The sequence below is a fragment of the Phacochoerus africanus genome, chromosome 8, assembly GCF_016906955.1.
Source record: "Phacochoerus africanus isolate WHEZ1 chromosome 8, ROS_Pafr_v1, whole genome shotgun sequence".
Lineage (NCBI taxonomy): Eukaryota > Metazoa > Chordata > Mammalia > Artiodactyla > Suidae > Phacochoerus > Phacochoerus africanus.
The window spans coordinates 139,895,086-139,907,123 of NC_062551.1; positions in this window are offsets into that span (position 1 = coordinate 139,895,086).

Sequence of the window (12,038 nt, forward strand, 5' to 3'; positions counted from 1 at the left end):
ACAAAACATCTCTATATAAAAAGGCTCCTTAGAGAAGTGTAGTAAACCCAGTGTAGCAACCTATTCTTCAGATTTCTATCTCCTTCCATCTTCAGATATCCTACAGGAACTTCCACTGTTACACTAAAGAGGAAGATGGAGGGAAATGGAGTTATGTAGGGCAGTTTCCAGGGACCCAAAGTGGGTAGAAAAGGGTGGAGATTGAATGGATAGGGTTACATGAAAGAAATGCAGTATATTCTTATTCCAACAGCAAACCAACAGGGAAACTTCCTCCCTATACCTGTCATCTGTCTATACTCCATAAAATCATCACTATTTCAGATACAACTTAGGATCAAGTACAGCACTGTATTACTCAAGAGTCCAAATTATCTACTTTTTTTTTTTTCTTTTTAGGGCCACACCTGTGACATATGAAGGTTCCCAGGCTAGGGGCTGAATCAGAGCTACAGCTGCTGGCCCATGCCAGAGCCACAGAAATTCCATATCTGAGCCACGTCTGAGATCTACACCACAGCTCACAGCAACTGGGGATCCTTAACCCACTGAGCAAGATCAGAGATCCAACCCGAAACCTCATGGTTCCTGGTCAGATTCATTTCCACTGCACCACAACGGAATTCCCCAGATTATCTACGTTTTATGTGCCATGGAACAGAATTCCGAGTGCAAAAAAAAAAAAAAAGTATAACTATATCAATGCGTATATTATATATCCAATGTAATAATAACAGCAAAATCAAGGAAAAATGATTATAATCCAACTCCTTGACCATTAATTGTTATTTCATGTTAAAGAAATGAAGTTTGTTCTCCTTTTTAGACATTAAGAGAAAGGTCACTCTCTTTTCTTTCTTTTATTTGTATTTGTACATCTAGCAGATCTCCCCACCTCTGTAATCCCCTCGCGGGTAGAATCTTCATACATGAACCATTTCCAAACTCTGCAACCTTAGTTATCTTAGAATAGCAAATACATATCACATTCTTTGACAATAAATAATCATTGAATGAATAGGTGCATGAATAAATGAGTCTCTAGGTTTAATTCAATCCTCTCCTTGTTTATTTCATCATGTACTTTGATTTGCCTTGTCTTATAATAAATATCACTGTCTGACTTTTTCTATATAAATCTGTGCTGCTGTCTTCCTTACCAGAATAGGAGCCCCTGGACCGAAAGCCAGAAAGTAGACAAGAACCATGTCACAATTGGATTGTTTTTTTTTTATCCTGACAGTCCACTGCAGGTCAAACACATAAAAGAATAATTGCTATTGAATTCAATGTTGAAATATTCACATAATACCACAAAGAAAGTTAAATTTGGAAGATGGGAATAGGTTTGCCCTGCTGCTTACAACGGTTTTAATTGGAAGTAAAATAAAGCCATTGGCTTTATGTATTTAGTAGCTAATTTTGATTTTCATCAAGGCAATTTACTATTTACTCGTCTGGGCCAAGACATCATAGTCTCTGGGCTGTCACTGTTTCCATGCTTCCTCTAGTACCATCTCCTCTGCAAAAAACAGTACAGCAACAGATGGACTTTTAAACCTAAATGGTATCATGTTGTTTCCCAGCTCATGTGCTTCCACCAGCTCTGTCAAATGCATCCAGCATTCGTTCTTATCTGGCAACATCTAACAAGTTCCACCACACCAGCAATCCTGCTGTTCCTTGAATTTGCTAATTTGCCCATCCTGAATTTCCTTCTGGGACTCTCTGTGCTTGGGCTTTCTCTCCAGAATGCTCTTTCCCCTGAATCTCCTTGGTTCATATCCTTCCTTGATATGGGCTGCTGCTCACATTTAACATCAGAGTGGTCTTCATTGACCACTCTATTTAAAATAGTGTTTAAGAATTCCACCTGGAGTTTTTGTCCTGGCTCAGTGGAAACAAATCATGACACAGTTTCAATCCTTGATCAGTGGGCTAAGGATTTGGCATTGCAGTAAGCTGTAGTGTAGGTCACAGATGTGGCTTGGATCTGGCATTGCTGTGGCTGGCTGTGGTGTGGGCCAGCGGGCTACAGCTCTGATTTGACCCTTAGCCTGGGAACCTCCAAATGCAGTGTGTGTGGCCCTAAAAAACAACAACAAAAAAATCCACCACCTATTACTCTGTTTTATTTTTTCTTCATGGTAGTTATCACCACTTGGAAATATATATGTATTGTTTGTTTATTGCTTTATTATCTGCCTGCCCCACTTGAATTTAAATTTCAGAAGCAGAGATTTCATTTTGCTTGCTGATATTTCCTCAGTGATTAGAATAATACTTGCATTCTTTGAGGCTAATGAGTTTCTACTCTTTAATCCTCCTACTATGGAAAGGTTAAATATTTCCCCTGCATATTTAGAAATATAATAGGTACTCAAATATTTGTTAAATATAAGAATGGAAAATTAATGCAAGTTTGATCATATCAATCAATATCATAATAGTGTGTGTACATGAACTTCTGTAACACACTCAGAATGTATGACTACTCATCCTTGTTTAAATCATTGAGTATTATGTTTGTCAAACAAAGTTAATTTTGAACCATGCAATTCAACATGGAAGCACTAGTAATCTTGAACCAGGCTATCTAAATACAGTTAAGGGACTTAAAGTGTGGCTAGTACAGATGAAGATGTGCTGTAAATATAAAATACACCACAGATTTAAAAGACTTAATATGGAAAAATAATCCAAATTATCTCATTAATAAATTTTTATATTGATTACACATGGGAATACTAGTATTTTGAATATAATGGACCAAATAAAATATATTACAAAAATTAATTTTACTTGTTTAGTTTTACCTTTCTTAATGTAGCTACTAGAAAATTTTAAATGAAAAGTGTGGCTCTATTCATTATATCTCCTTTGTAAAGTACTGATACAGAAGCTATGGAGAGAGTCAATCTACTAGCATCAAAAATCCCTTGTTAGGTATTCTCTGTTGGCACAATGAGTCAAGGATCTGTTGTTGTCACTGCTATGGTGGGGGTTCGACCTCTGGCCCAGGAACTTCCACATGCCATGGGCACAGTCAAATAAAAAAAAATCCTTTTTAGGGTAGGTATTAGACCATAGTTGCATTAAAAATGATAATTTAAAAAATTAAAAAACTTTAAGCAGCTAATTTAAAATCAATCTACTGCTTAATATGCCAGAATGTTTGTCTCTACTAATGACCTGGCATTTGTTTTTTTATCAAACAATAAAAACTATCTAAACCTTTTATGCTCTCATAATTTTTTCATTTTCCCATATTTTTTAGCCTTTGCTTCTAAAAAGCTTAAATTCAAATTTAACTCTCAGTCCTGAGCTTCTGATATTATCATTTCCCTATATTTCTGAGATTTGTGAATTATTTTTTCATATTTGTTTAATATTTTAAGTATACAGGGGAGTCATCTGTACGTATAATTCTTTTAGGAAATAAATATAGACTATATTATTAATTTCAGTATTTATAACTATCATTATACATATAATATATATTGAACTTTTATTATTCTATACAGATTTAATAAATACCTCTCATTTAATTACTACAATGAACCCTCTGAAATACTCACAGGAGGAGAAGCTGAATACATCACAGCAGGCTTGTGGTAAGTTACAGATTGGACGGATGGTAAGTCACTATCCCTAACAGAGACAGCCCTGTATTTATAACGTCAACCTTAGGCTATATTGTTAGGATTCAACACAAGCATAAAAATTTACTGTTATACTTTGAATGGCTTCTATTGTTGCTTTATTTGCTAATAACTATTAGGAAGATTTTCATGTGTTTACTGTGAGGAGCCTCTTGACAGCAGAGATGTTCACCTTAGCAGAAATAGTTTAAAATAGTTTCCGATTAACTGCTGGCATCACCTCAATTACCTCCTACACCCAAAAACTGCAGAGGAAAGCACAACGTTGCTGTGACATCTTGACACTCTCAGGCAAAGGCACATTTGAAGTCTTCAGCATTGGTATTTTACAGCATTTGCACAGAGATAATACACTTTAAAACTCCCCCTTAAAATGGAATCAAGTCCTGATTATATAGTAGCTTTACCAGACAGCCTTACCAATAAGTGTTGGCATGTCATGTTAAGGGACGCTCCCAAAAGGGATGAACAATACTTTATATTTACATTACACCTTTTATGCAGAAGGATCTCCAAGTGCCCTTCTAGTTTTATCTACAGAGATCACTCACTCACAGCTGAAAGGGAGGCATTTTTAGGATCCAAATGACAAGCCACTCCACTGCACAATGTGTTTAGGAAGGGAGGTGGAAAAGTAACTTCTCAAGCAAAAATGGTAGGTAGAATTTTATGTAGACATAAGGTAATTACACCACTGGAATTTAGCCAAGACATATGTGTTCACATCTTTTTCCTGATCCCTGGGTCTGGCTAGATAGGTCAAAAAACCTCTCATGCAGGGATGGTGACTTCTTTTGGGCTCCATATGTAGCTTCTGTTTGCTCAGCCAGTGTCAATGTTAATAAAATAATATGCAAATAAAATGCATCCTGCAATGGTGTCCTTATTATGCTGACCAAGGTCTAAACATTGCATTACAAGTTAATGCTGTTCCTGTCCTTTGTTCCAGAATTGACCACTTGTTTAAAATTATCACTTTGGTGTTAATAAATGGCCTGTCATAGCAACCCTAGGTTTCTTCAGTGGCCATCCAGAAAGGTCCATGTCAAAGGTAAACTTGCTTTGTAAATAATCAGCACTGAATCCAAGGGGCACAGATACAAGCAAGTTCTGAGTCATTTTAAATTACCTGTTTGCACAGTTAACTTCCCTCCTGCTGCGGAAAGGTTACATATTTTGCACTGCAATTTTGGATTTCTTTTTATTCCCTCACTTTTTTTCTCATGGAAAAAAAAATAGTTTTAATGAAGTCCAGAAGAAAAGAAAGGGAGCTCAATTATTGACCACCACTGTCAGTTGTAGAATACAGAAATGTATTTCATAGATTGAATTTGAGGTGTTTTTAATTGATTGATTCATTATTTTCTCAAGCACAAAGGAGAACTCTGGAAAAGTTCAACCCTGTCTTTTTGAAGCGGGGGAAAGTTATGAGAAGTTGTGTTGAACTGTTCTGTCTTAGAATAGTTGAAAAGGAAAGTGGAAATGTTTTTCAAAATACTTGTATTTAGCTTTTCCTACAAATGTTTTTAAACACATGCCAAATTCCCCTTCAATGAATGAATTTATTATAAAAAGCAACTTGTAACTTCAAAGCAGAGATCTGAATGCTGAACCTTCATATTTGTAGAGGACAAAACTACATATATACATACGGTCTCTCCACTCCCCCCTCCCACCCACCGTTTCTCACACACACACACACACACACACACACACAATAATATCCAGTCTCAAAGTGCATACTGTCTTTCTGGAGAAGGTCATCTTTCAAATTTCCAAACTGATCCCCATCTCCATAACTCAGCCATTTTCCCATTTTTACTGAATATCATCTGAGGCAAAGGAAAGCTAAAAATCTTTGGTTTTTCCAACAAGCCTGCATTATGCCAGATCACAAATAATGCATATGTGTACAAGTATTTGTGTATTGTGGATATATGTGTGACATGAAAGTATTAATTTACATTTATTTTTAGAACATTGCTTTTGTTCACCCACTCTCAACTGTCTTTTCCATCCATGCTTTCATTTTCAATCTCACTGGGGATATCTAGATCATTACACACACACACACACACACACACACACACGCACACACACAACACATATACAATGTGACTCACAAACTTTGGGTGCAATTTTAAGCTTTAATAACTTTTGAAGTATAAACACTACGATATTTAAAATATATTTTGAAAACTTAATAACTGGAAATTCATTTCACCAATTTATTTTCTACATAGTGAGCAATTCATTTTAAATTTTTATTTCAATCAGTTTTTCATTTTCAATCAGAGGGACTGAAATAAAAAGTCAAATACATGTTTATATGCATACATGTTTATTAGTATTGATTTCTTCCCCTTGGTGTAACCTCCCCACTTAAATGCTTCCCTGCCCAAATTCCACCATACTGATATTGCATATAATTTCAATGTGGGATTAACAAGTATACATGTCCATTTTTCCTCTTTTTGTGGACATTTTTTATTTCTTCAAGGGTGGCTCTTTGTTTTTGCTTTAGATAAATTTTACAAGATATTTTAATCATATTTAACTGACATGCCTCTTAAGCATCTTCTAATTTTGTAAGCATTTTTTTCCTCAGAATGTTCTCCTCAGATTGTTTTATTATGTTTTTGTGAGGCTAACCTTCTAAAGTATTATATCTAAGAATATTTGGTTATTGCTTTGCTGTTCTATTTAAATGTTAATTTGGCTGAATATGAAACACTAGATTTAATTACAATTATTGAATATGTTACAGAGTCTACTACTTTGTTTTCTTATATCCAGTATTGGTCTCAATATAGCTGAGGTCTGTTAAATACTTATTAATTTGTAAGTTATATCTTCTACCTTTTTGGAAACTTTGAAAATTTATATATTGTATTTTTTCCTTTTTGATTGAAGTATCATTGATTTATAATATTATATTAGTGTCAGTTGTACAACACAGTGATTCAGTATTTTTACAGATTATAGTTCATTTAAAGTTATGACAAAATAATGGCTATATTTCTTTGTTATATATTCTTGTTGCTTATCTATTTTATACATAGTAGTTTATGTCTTATAACCCTAATTCCCATCTCAATTCTTGCCCTTGCCCTTTCTCCTCTAGTAACCACAAGTTTTTCTCTATCCATATGTCTATTTCTGCTTTGTTATATACAGTTGTTTATTATTTAGATTCCCATATTGACTGATAACATTCAATATTTTCTTTCTCTAATTTCACTAAGAATACTGCTCGCTAGATCCATCCACACTGTTGCAAATGGCAGAATTTCATTTTTATGACTGAACAATATTCCATTGTGTGTGTGATGTTTGACTTTCTTCAGAAATATGGCCAGCAGGGGAACTGCCTGATCATATGGCAAGTATCTTTAGTCTTTTGATGAAACTCCACAGTGCTTTCCATAGTGGCTGCACCAATTTATATTGCCACAAATAGTGTACTAGGGTACACTTTTCTCTACATTCTCACCAACATTTTTCGTTTGTAGAAAATTTTGTGATAACCACTTTGACAGGTGTGAGGTGATATCACGTTGTAGTTTTGATTTGCATTTCTCTGATAATTAGCAATATTAAGCAATTTTTTTTCATGTCCCTGTTGACATCTGTATATTTTCTTTGAAAAAAAGGTCTTCTCAGGTTGCCTACCCATTTTTTTTTTCCCTTTTTTGGCAGCTGCTCAGAAATGGAGTTTCTGTGCCAAGGATCAGATCCTCAGATCTGAGATGCAGCTGTGGCAATGCTGAATCCTTAACCCACTGTACCAGGCCGGGGATCAAACCTAAACCCCAGTTCTCCAGAGACTCTGCTGATCCCCTAGCACCACAGCAGAAACTCTGACCTATTTTTGAATTGGGCTGTTTTTTTTTGTTGTTGTTTTTTTTTTTGATATTGAGTTGTAAGAGTTGATTATAGACTGTGGATATCATTTGCAAATATTTTCTCCCATTCAGTAGGTTTTCTTTTCATCATTGGTTCCCTTTGCTGTGCAAAAGCTTGTAAATTTAATTGGATACTATTTGTTTATTTTTGCTTTTATTTCTCTTTCTTTAGGAAAAGTAGTGCTATGATTATGTCAAAGAATATTCTGCCTATGTCCTCTTCTAAGAGATTTATGGCTTCTGATCTTAAATTTAGGTCTTTAATCCATTTTTAATTCATTTCTGTATGTGACATGGGGATGTATTCTAATCTCATTCTTCCACATGTAACTATCCAGATTTCAAAAACAGTACCACTTGCTGAAGAGACCATCTTTTCTCCACTGTATATTCTTGCCTACTTTGTTGTAGATTAACAGACAATAAGGATATGAGTTTATTTCTGAGCTCTCTATTCTGTTCCATTGATCTCTGACTGTTTTTGTGTCAGCACCATACTGCTTTGATTATTATAGCTTTGTAGTATAGTCTCAAGTCAGGGAGTGTGATGTCTCAGTTTTGTTCTTTTTTCTAAGATTACTTTGGCAAAATGGAGTCTTACATGTTTCTATTTTAGGATTATTTCTTTCAGTTCTGTGAAAAATGTCCTGGATATTTTGATAGGGATTGCATTAAATCTATAGATTACTATGTTTAGGATGGACATTTTAACAATATCATTTCTTTATATCCAAGAAAATTGAATATATTCCCATTTTTTTGTTTCATTTTCAAATCATTTCATCAATGTTTTATATTTTTCAGAGTATGGGTCTTTCAATTCTTGGTTAAGTTTATTCCTAGTTATTTTATTCCTTTTGATATGATTGTGGAGTGGGATTGTTTCATTAATTTCTGATATTTCATTATTAGTGTATAGAAAAGCAATAGATTTCTGTATATTAGTCTTCTATCCTGCAGCATTATTGAATTCATTTATCACTTCCAATAGTTTTTTGGTGGAGATTTTAGAGTTTTTTCCATGTAGTATCATGTCATCTGCAAATATGAACTGTTTTACTTCTTCCTTTCAAATTTGGATGCCTTTTATTTCCTTTTTTGTCTGATTGTTGTAGGTAGACATCCAATATATGGTAAATAGAGGTAGCAGCAGTGGGTATCCAGGTGTTTTTCCTGAGTTTAGAGAAAAAGCTTTTAGCTTCTCACTAATTAATGTGATGTTAGCCATGGGTTTGTCATAAATGGTCTTTATTATGTTGAGAAATGTTCCTTCTGTATGAACTTTGTGAGAGTTTGAATCATGAATTGATGTAGAATTTTGTCAAATGAATTTTCTATATCTACTGAGATGCTCCTGTAATTTTTATCCTTCTTTTTTTAATATTATGCATCACATTGATTGATTACTGAAAAACCCTTACATCCCACTAAATCCCATTTGATCATGGTGTATCATGCTTTTTATATATTGTTGAATCATTTTGTTTATGATTTTTTGCATCTATATTCATCAGAGATATTGGCCTGTACTTTTATTTTTGTGTGGTATCTTTGTCTAGTTTTCTTATCAGGGTAATATTGACCTCCTAGAATTAATTGATTTGGGAGTGTTCCATTCTCTTCAATTTATGTGAATATATTGAGAAGGTTAAGTATTATTTCTTTCTTATATATTTGGGTAGATTTTCCCAGTGAACCCATTTAGTTCTAAACTTGTTTTCTGGGAATTTTTAAATTACAGTTTCAATGTCACTGTTCATTATCAGCCTAGGTTGTATGTTTCCTTCTGGTTCAGTTTGGAAAGGTTGTATGCTTCTAGAAATGAGTCCATTTCTTCTAGATTGTCCAATTAGTTGGCAAATAACTAGTTACAGTATTCTTTGTATTTCTATTTGTATTTCTATCTTTTTAAATTTGTTGAGTCTTGTCTTGTGGCCTAGCCTGTGATCTATCCTGGACAATGTTCCATGCACACTGAAAAGAATATGTATCCTGCTGTTTGGGATATAATGTCTTATAGATATCTATTAAGTCCAACTGGTCTATTTTGTTTCTTTTTTTTTTTTTTTTTAATCTTTTTATGGCTGCAGCTGCATATGGAAGTTCCTGGGCTAGGGGCTGAAGTGGAGCTGCAGCTGCCAGTCTGTGCCACAGCCACAGAAATGCTGTAGCCAAACAGCATCTTTGACATATGCTGCAGCTGGAGACAACACCTGATCCATAACTCACTGAGCAAAGCCAGGGATGGAACCCACAGCTTCATGGACACTATGTTAGGTTTTCAACCTGCTGAGCCACAACAGTAACTTCTATTGTGTCATTTAAGACCACTGTTGTTTTATTGAGTATCTGTCCTTATATGTATGTGGGACATTAAGGACCCCCTACTGTTATTGTACTGTTTCAGTTTTTCCCTTTGTGTCTCTTAATGTTTGCTTTATATTTTTAGGTATTCTTGTATTGGGCGCATACATCTTAACAACTGTAATATCCTCTTCTTTTATTTGTTCCTTTATATATTGCCCTTCTTCGTCTTGCTTTATGGCTTTTTGTTTTAAAGTCTATTTTGTCTGAGTATTACTACCCCTGCTTACTCATCATTTCTATTCAGATGAATTAACTTTAACTATCCCCTCATTTTCAGCCTGTCTTTAATTCTAAAGAGAGTCTCTTTTTAGCAGCATATAGATGGGTCTTGATTTTTATCCAATCACTCTTTGTCTTTTGATTGGAGCATTTAGTCCACTGACATTTAAAGTACTTAACAATATGTATATATTTATTTCCATTTTATTACTTGTCTTCTGGTTGTTTTGTGGTTATTCCCTGTTATTTCCTTTTTCTTTTAGTTTCTTTGCTTGTGGTTTGATGATTTTCTTTAGTTCTTTACTCTCTTGTTTTTGTGTATTTATTGCAGGTTTTTGATTTCTGGTTACCATAACGTACACATATGTTGACCTATAACTACATATATTTCTTTTAAACCATAAGCTCAAACACATTCTAAAGATCTATATTTTTTACTCCCCTCATCTGCATTTTGTGTTTTTGATGTCATATTTTATATCTTCATATTTATACCTTTACTTATTATTATAGTTATATTTGATACTATAATTAAAAAAATTTTTTTTCTTGCACTGTTTAAGCAGCTCAAACTTCTCACCCCCGGGAGAGGATCTCCACCATGACATCTCCATTATTTTCCTGAATCCTCTCCCAGTGCTACAGGTCCTGACCTGATGGCTTTTCTTTTCTTTCTACCCAATTCCATGTGGATCAGATCTTTCTTATAGCCTTGATTCCACAGGAGTTTTTCTGACATTCTCCATTTGGTTTTTAGTGAGAATTGTTCCACATGTAGATGTATTTTTAATGTGCTCATGGAAGGAAGTGAGTTCCAGGTCTTCTTACTCCACCATCTAGTCAAAGCCCTGTTTCTATTTTTTTTTTTTTCCTTATAATGCTCCTTGGGCCTTCAGTCTAATATCTTTCATTGCCTTTTCATTTTGATAAATTTATCACTGTTACCTTTTTAAATAATTTGTTCCTTACATTTTAATTCTCCTCAGAATTTCTATCAGCATATTATGTAGTTGGATAGCACTTTTATTCATATTTCTTTTCTTTTTATATTTTCTTTATATCTTTTCCTTTATTTCATAATATTTCCTCCCCCCCCCCTTAAGGAATTACAAAATTGATCTTAAAAGTCGCTAATTCACTTATCCCACACATTTCATTTCTCAAAAACTAAACTTTCATCTATTCATGCTTAATTTTTATACTTGAGTATTTTTATTATTTTTATCCCTTCATATTACATGATCTTCCTTTGACTTTACACACATTTATTATGTTTATTTAAAATTCCTCATATAGGAGTTCCTGTCATGGCTCAGTGGTGAATCTGACTAGGAACTATGAGGTTGTGGGTTCAATCCCTGGCCTTGCTCAGTGGGTTAAGGATCCAGCATTGCTGTGAACTGTGGTGTAGGTTGCAGATGCAGCTCGGATTCCACATTGCTGTGGCTCTGGTGTAGGCTGGTGGCTACAGCTCTGATTAGACCCCTAGCCTGGGGACCTCCACATGCCACAGAAGCACCCCTAGAAATGGCAAAAAGACAAAAAAAAATTCTTCACCTATATGTACTTATTGTATCTGATAATATTACTTTTCTAGTCTGTTAGAATTTTTGAAGTGAATGTTCTCCTCAGATATTTGTCATCTTGATCTCTGAGTTTTTAGTCCCATGAGTGATTCTCAGATTTCCTGCTAGTTATTTGGCTTTCAGCTCCAACTTCACCTTGTTTCCAGAAATATCTTGAACGTAAAAATTCTTGAGGCTTTTAGGGAATCAGTACTGTAAGGTACGTTTGCCACTTAATTTTCCTTTTTGTCCTCTTATTATTGAGTGTTCTTGGTCAGGCTAAGTTATTTATCACTCAATTATCTGCCTTCCAACTTCCA